The 13,828-nt window shown below is 35.8% G+C and overlaps 1 pseudogene; it reads left to right on the top strand.

Annotated features, from left to right (window-relative positions):
- The first annotated feature begins 11,953 nt into the window (after positions 1–11,953).
- The window catches only part of LOC118622588, a 28,146-nt pseudogene continuing 26,271 nt past the window's right edge, over positions 11,954–13,828 (top strand).

A 13,828-nucleotide genomic window follows, 5' to 3' on the forward strand; every position in this document is an offset into this window, starting at 1 on the left:
TTTCTATAATCAACTCACTTCAGATCAAAAGACATACACAGACTAAAAGTAAAAGGATGGAAATGTATTTCATTAAAATGGAAACAAAGAAAGCAAAAACAAGCTGGTGTGGCAATAATTATACCAGATAAAATAAACTTTAAAACAAAGGCTATCACAAAAGATAAACAAGGACCCAAAAAGTCAACTTCTGCGTATATATCTAAAGAAACCCAAAACACTAAATTGAAAAAAACATATACATCTATATGTTTATGGCAGCATTTATTTACAATAGCTAATAAGCAACCTAAGTGTCTTTCATTAGTTAAGTGGAAAAAGAAGTAGTGCATATATGTAATGAAATATGTGGCAGCCATAAAAAAGAATGAAATCTTGCCATCTGCAACAACATGAACAGACCTAGAGAGTATTTTGCTAAGTGAAATAAGTCAGAGAAAGACAAATGCCAGACGATTTCACTTATGTGTGGAATCTAAAACAAACAAACAAGCAAACCAGAAACAGACTTATAGATACAGAGAACAGATTGATGGTGCCAGATGGGAGAGGGGTTGGGGGAATGGGTGAAAAATGTGAAAGAATTTAGAAGTACAAATTGGTAGTTACAGAATAGACATGGGGATGTAAAATACAGCATAGGGAATATAGTCAATAATATAGTAATCACCACGTATGGTGTCAGATGGGTACTAGATTTATCAGGGTGATCACTTCGTAAGTTATGTAAGTGTCTAATCATGGGGTTGCACACCTGAAACTAATACAATATTGAGCATCAACTGTAATTTTAAAAAAAAGAAATCACTTCATGAAGAGAACCATGCATCTCATCTAACCATTGTACTACATCTACCTTCTCAATAAGAGATCAAGTACCACTGTTACCAAAGCTAACAGTGCATGAAGACAGATGACCAATAGATTTATACAGCACACTTCAGTAATGCCAACAAAAGAAAGGGTGGAAACTTTTCAAAGTCAAAGTCATCAAGGGCAGAGAAAATAACCCTTTGTCTAACCCAGGGAGCTTCCTGTAATTAATAAGATAAAGGATTATTTCAGGGTTATTTTTCTTTAGAGAGAGAGAGAAATATTGATGTGAGAGAGAAACTTCTAACTATTGCCTCCCGCATGCAGCCCAACTGGGGATCAAACCCACAACCTAGGTCTTTGAACCTGCTACCTTTTGGTACTAAGGACAATGCTCCAATCAACTGGGCCACAATGGCCAAGGCAGTGTTTGTTTTGTTTTGTTTTTAATAGTGGTGCATGTTTCAGTGTGGTGGGGGGCTTGAGGGGTGGAACTACTAGCACTCACTTAACCTAGCCCAGCAAGTCAGGTCAGTTTTTGTGAAGAGAGTATCAGAAAGAAACTTAGAAAGAAACATGGGCCAGGTGAGTTGAAAACCATGTTTGTCACTATTCTTCAGAGAGAAACTGCTTCCAAAGGGCACCCTCAGAAGCATCTGCAGCAGGGTGGTGGGATAATTTGTTTCTTCCTCCAACACCTGCAAGTTCCCTGTTCTCTGGATTGACTTTCTATTCTGAACAAACTTAAAGGAAGCACCCTCCCTGCTTCCTTCTGAAACATCATCACACTGGCCAGACAAGTTGATTTTCTCCATATTCTGCTTTATTCTACATTTTCAATTGGAAAAGCATCTTTACCAAGGCCAGGTTGGCTTGATGGGTGAGCAGAATCAGTAGCTACTGAGGAGGTAGAATTCATAGTTAAGAGATAATTCCTTTGACCTCCAAAATTCTTCCCCTGTCACTGCCCATGATTAAATTTCACCCAATAGGGACAAAATATTTTAAAAGTGACCAATTCTTATTTTACATGGTGTTTATGTCCTATAATTCTCTTTAAGTGTCTTGTTGAATTTAAAACATTTTAGTAATTATTTTAATAAAGAGCCAGGCATAAGTTCCTGGAGGATTATATCCATTACTAGAAGATACATTATCAGGTGTTCCCAACTCAAGTGATCTTACATGCTCATAAGAACTTTAAACCCAACATGGCCTACTATCCAAGGCCTTAAACTAAATGAATATTCAGAGGAAGAATTTTGTTTAGTTTTGTTGTTTCTAAAAATTACTTTTTAAATCCAGGGAATATCTTCCTTTCCTCCTTCTCTGGGAGGGAAAAACACCTTTTCTCTTTTCCTTTGCACCATCCAAATAAGACACAATATGTATTTTAAATCTGAGAAGCTAGAAAGTCCAAAGCATCAGACATTATTTGGTTCAGAATTATAAGTGTGGAGGGTAAAAACTCTACTCACTAGTGCTGCATATATTACTCAAGCATGGATTCATAGCCAAAATAACCAATTTTAAAAGGCTTTCTAAATTAGGTTTGGTTTATAAATGACTCTGCCCTGAATTTATTTTCATTTTTTATTTGCTTCTGATTCCTGTAAATATACCTATATTAGTCCTATTTGGTCTTTGTCTCTGATTTGTCAAGTGCTTTGGGCTACTTGCCATGTTTTTGCTACTAGATTAATTATTCTATTTCCTTATCTGCCTGATTACTCTATTAAGGCTTAACAAGAGAAAAAATAGTTTCAAATATTAGTCTTATGTTCACTTGTAATTAAAACCAACAGGCTGCACCTTCACTTATTTATTTATAATCATCAACCACAACTGTGTCAAACCTTATGCTAGGCACCCTACAGAAAAATTTAAATGAAGACAGATTTTACTTATTATGTCAGTTGCAGTATGATAAGTTTATTAAAACAAGTGTTAGATGAGGTAGAAAGAGATAAATCTATACCATAGATCTTGCTAAGGTTTGTTTGGGGGACTTGGCTAAAAAACAACAGGGGAAATAGACACCAGATTAAAGAGAATAGCTCATTAGGAAAGATGATGTAGTAAATTTCATCATCAAGAAATTTCATCATGAGTGGCAAAAACCTTCAGAGCATTTGAATTTTAGGAAAGACAGAGCTAGAGCGAGGAATAAATGATGGCAAAAGTATACCAGACTGAGAAAATACATTATGAATTAAACTTGATACAAAAAAAATTATAAACTTTATGGACACAAGTTATACAAGGGACGTAGGAGATCAACAATCAAGACATCTCGTTTGGTCAAATCCTATTTGAGAAATTCTGGACTTTGCTTTCAAAATGTGTTTCTCTCTGAAAGTGTAGAAAGTAATTTCTGGAAACTGCTTCTCTAACAGGAACTAAAGAAATGGTTCAATAAAAATGTTAAAACTTTGATGAAAAGTAACCATATAACTTTAGGCTTTGTAATAGCTGTGGGAGTTGGCCCACTCAAGAATATACAATTTTGGGGAAATCCAAGACATTAAAAGAAAGGCAAGATTGATTCTACAAGGGACATTCCTGGAGCACACAGTGCAGGTGATCAAGAAAACTGCATCAGTGGACCCCAGAGGTCACCTACTACATAATGCCACCTGACCAAGACTGGGAATTATAGCATATGTATCTAATACATAGAAACAAACAAAAAGAGGAGCCAAAATGGAGACACACACAAAAAAAAGAAAAAAAACATGCCCCAAATTAAAGAACAGGAGAACTCTCTAGAAAAAAGCAGTAAATGAAATGGAGGCAAGCAATTTATCAGATATAGAGTTCAAAGAAATGGTTATAGGATGCTCAACAGCATAAAAAAGGACACAGGGACCATAAAAAATGAACCAGTCAGACTGACATATCTCAGGGGGTTGGGGGGAGGTAGACAGAAGAGATTAACCAAAGAATTTATATACATATATGCATAACCAATGGACACAGACAATAATGTAGTGAAGACCTGGGTGGGGCAGGTGCAGGGAGAAGGGAGATAATGGGGGGGGGGGCATCTGTAATACTGTCAACAATAAAAATAAATAAATATAACTATAAACTAAAAAACAGTCAGAAATAAAGATTGCAATATCTCAAATGAAGAATACACTAGAAGTAATAAACAGCAATTGAATGAAGCAGAAAATCAAATCAGTGATTTGGAAGACAAGGTATAAATAAACACCGAAAAAGAAAAAAACTTTTAAAAAATGAAAATAGTTTAAAGGGACCTTTGGAAAAACACAAAGCATAACAGTATCCACATCATAGGGGTACCAGAAGGAGGAGAGAAAGCACAAGCGATCAAGAACCTATTTGAAGAAATAATGACTGAAAACTTTTCTAACTTGGTGAAGGACAAAAACACACAGTACAGGAACAACAGAGTCCCAAACAAGGTAAATTCAAAGAGGCCCACACCAAGACACATCATAATTGAAATGGCAAAGGTTAAGACAATGAGAGATTCTTAAAAGCAGCAAGAGAAAGATGGTTACTTACCTACAAGAGAACTCCCATAAGACTGCTAGATGATTTCTCAACAGAAACATATCAGGCAGAAAGAGTTGTCATGAAATATTCAGATGACAAAAAGCAAGGAACTACAAACAAGACTATTTTACCCAGCAAGGCTATCATTTAAAATTGAAGGAGAAATAAAGAGCTTCCCAGACAAGAAAAAGCTAAAGGAGCTTGCTACCACTTAACGAGTATTACAAGCAATGTAAAAGGGCCTTGAAAAAAAAGAAGAAAAAAGGAAGAGGAGGAGGAGAAAGAGAAGAAGAAGAAGGGTAAAAAAGAAACATAGTTAAAAGAATAAAATAGGAATAATACATACCTACCAATAATCACTTTAAATGCCAATGGTTTAAATGATCCAATAAAAATATATAGGGGAGCTGAGTGGATAAAAAAAACAAGACACATATATATATGCTGTCTACAAGAAACCCACTTCAGAACAAAAGATACACACAGACTAAAATTAAAGGGATATAAAAAGATATTTTATGAAAATTGAAAGAAATAAAAAGCTAAGTCAGCAATACTTACAACTGACAAAATAGACTTTAAAACAAAGGCCATAGTAAGAGACAAAGAAGGACATTACATAATGATAAAAGGAGCAGTCCAACAAGAGGATATAACCCTTGTGAACGTTTATGCACCCAACATAGGAGCACTAAATATGTAAAGCAGATCTTGATGGACAGAAAAGGAGAGAGTGACAGTAATACAGTCACAGTAGGGGATTTTAACACCCCATTGACATCAATGAATAGATCTTCCAGACAGAAAATCAACAAGGAAATGGTGGCCTTAAATGACAAACTAGATTAGATGGATTTAATTGATATATTCAGAACATTTAACCCAAGGCAATAGAATACACATTCTCTTAAGTGCACATAGAATATTCTCTAGGGTAGACTACACATTAAGACACAAAACAAGTCTCAGTAAATTTAAGATGATTGAAATTATATCAAGCATTTTCTCCAACTCCAATGGTATAAAACTAGAAATCAATTACAAAAAACACATACACACACACAAACACATGAAGGCTAAATAACATAGTGCTAAACAATAAATTAATTAACAATGAGGTCAAGGAAGAAATCAAAAGATATCTTGAGACAAATGAAGATGAAAACACAAGAACCTAAAATCTATAGGACACAGCAAAAGCAGTCCTGAGAGCAAAATTCATAGCAATATAGGCTTACCTTGAGAAACAAGAAAAACCTCAAATAAACAACCTAACCTTACATTTAAAGAAACAAGAAAAAGAACAACAAACAAAGCCTAAATTGAGTAGGGAAAAAAAGGAAATAATAAATATCAGAGCCGAAATAAACAAAATAGAGTCTAAAAAACAATACAAATGATTAATGAAACCAAGAGCTGGTTCTTTGAAAAGATAAACAAGATAGACAAACCTTTAACCAGACACATCAAGAGAAAATGAGAGAGGACCCGAATAAATAAAATTGGAAATGAAAGAGGAGAAGTAACAACTGACACCACAGAAATACAAAGAATTATATGAAAATATTACAAACAACTATATGCTAACAAACTGGAAAATCTGGAAGAAAAAAAATACATTTCTAGAATCATACAAGCTTTCAAAACCAAATCAGGAAGAATGAAAGAATCTGAACAGACTATTACAATTAATGAAATTGAAGCCATAGTCAAAAAACTCCCAACAAACAAAATCCTGGACTGGATGACTTCATAGGTAAATTTTACTAAACACTCAAAAGGAACTAACATCTAACTTTCTTAAACTATTCCAAAAAATTCAAGAAAAGGGAAGACTCCCAAATTTATTTTAAAAGGCCAGATAAGTACATTACAAAGAAATAAAATTATAGGCCAATAGCCCTCATGAACATAGATGTTAAAATACTCAACAAAATAATAGCAAACCAAATCCAGCAATACATTAAAAAGATCATACACCATGATTGAGTGGGATTTATTCTGGGGATGCAAAGTTGGTATAATGCCCACAAATCAATAAATGTGATACACCACATGAACAAAAGGAAGGATAAAAATCACATGATTGTATCGAGAGATGCAGAAAAAGCATTTGATAAAATCCAGTGCTCATTTGTGATTTAAAAAAAAAAAAAAAAAAAAAAAACTCTCAGAAAAGTGGAAATAAAGGGAACATACCTCAATGTAATAAAGGCAATATATGACAAACCCACAGCCAATATCATACTCAATGGGCAAAAACCACAAGCATTCTGACCTTAAGGTCAGAAACAAGACAGTGACATCTGCTTTCACCACTCTTATTCAACATAGTACCGGAAGTCCTAGCCATAGCAATCAAACAAACAAAAAAAAGGAGATAAAAGGCATTCAAATTGGAAAGAAAGAAAGAAACATGACATGATACTGTATATAGAGAACCCTAAAAGTTCCACCAAAAAATTACTAAAATTGATAAACAAATTCAGTAAAATAGCAGGATACAAAATAAATATCCAGAATTCAGTTGCATTTTTTATACACCAATAATGAACTATCAAAGGGAAAGTAAGAAAACAATCCCATTTATAATTGAATAAAAAAAGCACCTAAAAATAAATTGAACCAAGGATGTAAAAGACCTGTACAGTGATACCTCGGTTCTCGAACATAATTCGTTCCAGGAGGACGGTCGAGAACCAAATTGTTCGAGAACCGAAGCAATGAAAATAATGGGAAATAATGGAAATAATGGAAACTGGATTAATTCGTTCCAAGCCCCAGAAAATGCCTATTTACTGGCCTAATTTGTATATAATATGTAGAAAAACATAAGTCTCAACAAGAAATAAAAGTGTACAGTATGTCTAAGGGTTAAATTCAGTGTAAAGCGTGACTCTCTCCACAAAGCGTGACTCTCTCTCTGCACTCACACTGATGACGCAAGCAAGGCGCGCTGGGCCGAATGAACGCCATTCGGCTCAACTCGGCTCATCTCGGAAGTTCGAGTTCCAAATATTTGTTCGGATTCCAAGACAAAAGTTTCTCGAATCTCCTGGTCGAATACCGATTTGGTCGAAAGTCAAGGCGTTCGAGAACCGAGGTATCACTGTACTTAGAAACTTATAAAACACTGAAGAAAAACGTTAAAGAAGATATAAGTAAATGGAAGCATGTACTGTGTTCCTGGATTAGAAAAATTAACACCATTAAAATGTCCATACTACCCAAAGCAATCTATAAATTTAATGCAATTCCTATTAAAATACCAATGACATATATCTAGAACAAATATTTCAAAAATTTATATTGAATGACAAAAAACCCCGAATCACCTTAGCTATCTTGAAAAAGAAGAACAAAGTTTGAGAAATCATGCTACCTGTTATCAAACTATACTACAAGGCCATAGTCATCAAAACAGCATGACACTGGCATAAAACAGATATATATAGAACAATGGAACAAAAGAGAGAACCCAGAAACAAACCCATGCCTTTAATATTTGACAAAGGAGGCAAAAACATACACTGTGGTAAAGAAAATCAATTCAATAAATGGTGTTGAGAAATTGGACAGATACATGAAAAAAATAAAACTAGACTACCTTCTTAAACCATATACAAGAATCAACTCAAATGGATTAAAGACTCAAATGTTAGAACTCAAAACCATAAAAATCCTAGAAGAAAACATAGGCAGTAAAATCTTGGACATTTCTTGTAGTAGTATTTTTTCTGATATATTGCCATGGGCAAGGGAAACAAAAGAAAACATAAACAAATAAGACTACAACAAATTACAAAGTTTTTGCACAGCAAAGGAAACCATCAACAAAATGAAAAAACAATCCACTGAAAGGAAGAACACATTACCCAATGATACATCTGATAAAGGAACTACATCTAAAATTATATCTAAATAAAGAACTTGTGCAACTCAACACCAAAATACCAAACAGCCCTAGCTGGTTGCTCAGTGGTTAGAGCATCCGCCCAGGGACCAATAAGTCTCAGGTTCAATTCCAGTCAAGAGCATGTACCTCAGTTGCAATTCGTCCTCAGCCTGGTCGGGTCGTGCAGGAGGCAACCAGTCGATGTGGCTCTATCACATCAATGTTTCTCTCTGTCTCTCTGTCTCTCCTGCCCTCCCACTCTATCTGATAATAAATAGAAAAATATCCTCAGGTGGAAAATTAAAGAACAAACAAACAAACAATCCAGTTAAAAAATGGGCAAAGGACCTGAATAGACATTTCTCAAAAGAGGATATATAGATTGCCAATAAACATATGAAAAGATGTTCACTAAGCATCAAAGAAATGCAAATTGAAACCATAACGAGATATCACCTCACACCTGTCAGAATGGCTGTTATCAATAAATCAACAAACAAGTGTTGGTGAGAATGTGGAGAAAAGGGAACCCTCGTGCACTGTTGTTGGAAATGCAGATTGATTGGTGCAGCCACTGTGGGAAGCAATATGGAGTTACCTCAAAAAATTAAAACTGGAACTGCCTTATGACCTAGCAATTTCACTTCTGGGAATTTATCCAAAGAAACCCAAAACACTAATTCAAAAAAATACGTGTACCCCTGTGTTCATTGAAGCATTATTTACAATAGCCAAGGTTTGGAAGCAGCCCAAGTATTCATCAGTAGATGAATGGATAATAAAGCTATAGTACATTTACACAGTAGTATACTACTTGGACATAAAAAAAAAGAAGAAAATCTTACCCTTTGCAACAGCATGGATGGTCCTGGAGAGCATTATGCTAAGTGAAATAAGCCAGTATAAGAAAGACAAGTACCATATGATTTCACACATATGTGGAATCTAATGAACAAAATAAAGTAACAAAAAAAATAGAAACAGATTCATAGATAAAAAACAGACTGACACTTGTCAGAGGGGAGGGGGCTTGCAAGGCTCAGTGAAAAAGGTGACGAGATTAATAAAAAATTTAAAGATGAAAGCTCATAGAGACAGACAGTAGTATGTTGATTACCAGAGGGAAAAGGGGATAGGGGAGGCAGAAGAGGGTTTAGGGGGACAAATAATGATGGAAGGAGACTTGACTTGGAATGGTTTACATACAATGCAATATTCAGATAATGTACAACAGTATTGCACACTTGAAACCTATATAATTTTATTAACCAATGTCACCCCAATAAATTTCATTTTTTAAAATAAGAAAAAAAAAATTGATTCTATACTCAGGTCTCCATAAAAGAAAATGATTCATAAATATAGAAGATTTTTTAAATGATTTTCACTACATAGCATAAAATCTTCATTAAAAGAATAAGAAATAGATTCAAATAAGTGTTATATGGGATTTTTTTCAAAATGGAAATAGGTGGGAAAGAATATAAGGAGACACTAATGTAGATGTTCAGGAGGTTCTCGGGTGAGCTCAGAATTTCTAAAATGTACAAAAGTGTACAAAAATTAGGGATAAAATGCATCACCAGGTATAAATATAAAATAAATCTTAGAATTAGAAAAGAATAGTGAGAGGTTGGCTAAAAGCTGTAGTAAGCTGTGACTGGAAGAAAATTGGGACAAAGGAAAAAATAATAAACCTAGGAAGGAAGCTGTATACTAAAATCTCTTTGACATCAAAGGGAAGAAATTAAATAATATCAATTGCAGCTCATAGGCAAGAGAGCTAAAACAGAAAGGGTGGTGGGTTGGGCTTCAGTGAAATTGTTTTCTCACCCCCTGCAGTGCCACCTTTACTTTCTTGAGTTTCCATTTCCTTCCTGGTCCTACAGAGCTCTTTATGTCAGAGAGCCTTCTTGGATCTGTGCATGGTTGAGCCACGTACTTGGTCTACCTCCTTCTCAATTTTCTAGATGGAGCCCTCTCTTTTCCATTCTAGCTCCTACAGCTCTTCAACCTTCTTAGAGTCCTCTTACCAGATTTAGAGTGTTTAGGTGAATAAGGACAAAGACAAATGAAAAATAAGATAATTTTCCTTGTTGAAAATAGAAGAGATTTCTTTCTCTTCCTTTTTCTTCTAAGGAGTCACTTTAGAAAACAGAACTGTAAGTACGTTCTCATCTCTTTGAAATGTATATTAATCCTTTTGAAGACCAGATGGGCCTTTGTCAGCTGGCCTTTTGTCTATTTTATGACCCAGAATATCCTTGCAAGGACCTAGGAGCCATCTGTCTGAAATGCAAACATCAAAGAAGATATCACCCCTATATTCTAGTCTTTATTGAAGGATAGGAGCCTAATTTTAGTGGGTACCTTGCTCCCATTGCAAAACTACCTCCTGTCATAGATGAGAAGTTTGTTTTTCCTCTGGATAAAGCAATTTAGCTAACACAGATGGCCACCTCAATTACCAGGTGAAGGTAGGATGGATTGTGTATGACAAATGGTGTTATCAAGTCCCTCTTATTTGATGACCGGTTATTGTTTATCCTGAAAACATGTATGTAATAGGTTGTATCTGCTTGGTGTGATTATTTTCTATCTTTGCATTCTATTAGTGGATTGCCTGTGATGTACAACACACTATGCCTTAATGCTTCTTTAATAATAAACGTGTTTTCTTTCTCTAGTACTTTTGTGAAGAGGATTTGGGGGTTGAGAGATTTTGTTTTTAATTCTATTTCTCCAACAGATACCAATCATTCTTTTCCTAATGGCTCACTGAAAATTAACATGCAAACATACTTTATGGCAAGATGCAAAAGACATCCTAGAAAAGTTTATGCCTATAGGGAAGGAGATAAATTTATAGTACACTTATTTTGGGAGTTTTGCTTTATTAAACATCAGCATCTTCAATGCTATATTTATTATTATTGAGCTAAAATTTCTTGAAATAGTTGTTTTTTGTTTGTTTATTTTTTGCTTGTTTCCAAGTAAAGGTCAGAATTAACCTTAAGTTGTGTTTTTGTTCTGAAAAAGAAAAGTGATCCATTTAATAATGTTAAAATAACACCTGGAAATTTCCCAAATGGAAAAAAAATAGCATTTTAGGTGTTTTTATTGGTATATCTGAATACTAAACATTGGCAGTCTATATAACAGAAGAATTATTGTATTCTACTTAAATCACCATAGAAATTATCTGACAGCATCTTCTTCACCAGCTGCTATACATCAATAGTGCTGACTGAACTTGAACAGATATTTCTTGGTGTGAGTGTTGTGTTTCCCCATGGGTAGGGTCTAACAGTCATATTGGAGACTGGCTAGGCATCATTCTCATGCATAGACAACAGCAAATCTTATTGAGAATTATGGAGGATCAAGTTTCCTGTGGTCAGTAGCCAGTATGTTTCAAGAATATAGAGTTAAACAAAATTGTCAGAAATGTCATTGCAATCCTAAGATAAAAAATATGGATGACACATGAGTTTCACTCTGTAAGTCAACTTTAATTGAGAATGATTGATTAGAACACTCTGAGGTGTGTCTGTCATGAATAGAGAAGCTGAGACCCAAGGGTCACATATCTGCCATTACCAATATAAAAGCTCCTTTTGTACTTTATGTCTTGGTTAGACCTATTGACAGAATATAGGCTGCCCTGGTCTACAGGAGAGCCAAGAAATGACTGCAACTGGTTAGATGAAAAGTTCTGACATGGGCTATAGCGTGAAGGATGACTGGTAAGTTTTAACTGTAAAATCCCAACTCATCCAAAGCCATAATTTGAGGGGACTGAGGAGGAGACATCTGTTCAACAATTTCCCCAAAGTTAAGAGCTGAAGGGCTTGGCTTAGACAGAAAATAATATATAATTAAACTAACTTCCAAGAAAGCAAAGGTGAGTACTCAGTAGGATCATCTGGGGCATTTCCGAAGAAGTCATCCTTCTTATTACTGGTTGGTTTTTAACTTTTTCTTCAAATTCTGACCTGCTATAGAAATTGAATCCTAGACCAAGAAGATATCTTGCAACTTATGGAATCCAATTGCCTCATTTTTCAGAAAAGGAAAACAGGTGAGGCTCAGAAAGGTAAATTATTTACTGTCACAGCTGCTAAGTGGCAGAGCCAGGTCTAAAAGCCCTAGGACCAGAAGAGTCCAGTGCTCTTGTCATTTCACTTTTCTGGGAGACTGGCCCTCCCTCCTTAACTCATATAACCTGGAGTTCCTCCTCAGGCAAATCTCACCTCATGGAACCTCTCCCCATCACCACCACCCACGCCTGCTGTGGATCCTGCACCTAGACTTGGAGGCATGTCTGAAGTGGACAGATTTGAGCTTAGGGACCTATGTGGCTGAACCCCATGAGTTCTCCTACGATTCTTATAAGAATTAGGTACCTGGCCTCCCCACTGGTACGCTTTGTAGATGCCCACAGTTCCATCAGAAGGTTGGATTAGGCTTTCCAGGCTGAGAAAAGGCTCCATCCACACCCCTCTCATGTGCATCCAAATCTACAAAGAGTAGCTTGTTTCCCATCCCCCCTACTACCACTCAAGGGACCTCTCCATTCCCTCAGAGTTTCCGTTCACTAAATCCTCAACTCTACTCCCCCATGGGTCTTCATCTCCTTTTCCTGACTACTCCTGAACACAGAGAAAATGTAGCACTGGCAATATCTGTTATGACTGCTAGTTTCACTCTTAATGAGGCTAACTAATTTAAATACTCATGATATGGTGCTGAAGTTTGTAAAGTCAAGACCTATTACATAGAGTTCAATGATAAACTCTGGAAACCTGAGGTTTTTCCCCAGGACTGACAGAAATGCTTTGGGGAAGTTTTCATCTATGTGTATATTGAAATCTCCATGAGTTAGGACTATAATAGTGTTGTACAAAAAAGAGATTAGAATAAAATATATCAATCTATGTACAGGGTAATATCTGGGTGGTGGTTTTTAGTTGCTTTAAATGTATTTCTTACACTTTAGGTATTACTTTTATACTCAGAAGTAAGTGATTTTAAAAGGTAAATTGTTCCAGTTGGGGTTTGGTCAGAAAAATGGAAATTTTATTCATGTATTTGGGTGCTTAACAAACCATTGAAAGGCCTGAGGAATGAAAATCAGGGTATCAGCCCTGGCCAGTTTGGCTCAGTGGTTAGAACGTCGGCCCTTGGACCAAATTGTCAAGTTAGATTGTGTTCAAGGGCACATACCTCAGTTGCAGTTTGGTCCCTGGCACTGGACAGAGTCATTCGGGAGGCAACCAGTCAGTGTGTCTTCTCACATCGATGTTTCTCTCTCCCTCCTTCCTTCCCACTCTATTTGAAGATAAATGGAAAAGTATCCTGGGTTGAGGATTTTTTTTAAAAAGAAAAAGAAAATCAAGGGATCGGCCATCAGTTTTCAATTTTGCCTTCTCCTGTGATCCAGAGTCAGTGTTGACCTGACCTGAGAGTCGGGAATCTGCAGGAAACAGCTGCTGACTTCACAGCTTCTTCGCCTCCTGAGATGAGTGACTGGGGCAGGGGACGAAGAGGCTACTGAAAACCTTATTTGTGCCACTGCTGGAGGAGGAAGAAAAT

This window comes from Molossus molossus, unplaced genomic scaffold (genome assembly GCF_014108415.1).
Source record: "Molossus molossus isolate mMolMol1 unplaced genomic scaffold, mMolMol1.p scaffold_m16_p_1, whole genome shotgun sequence".
Lineage (NCBI taxonomy): Eukaryota > Metazoa > Chordata > Mammalia > Chiroptera > Molossidae > Molossus > Molossus molossus.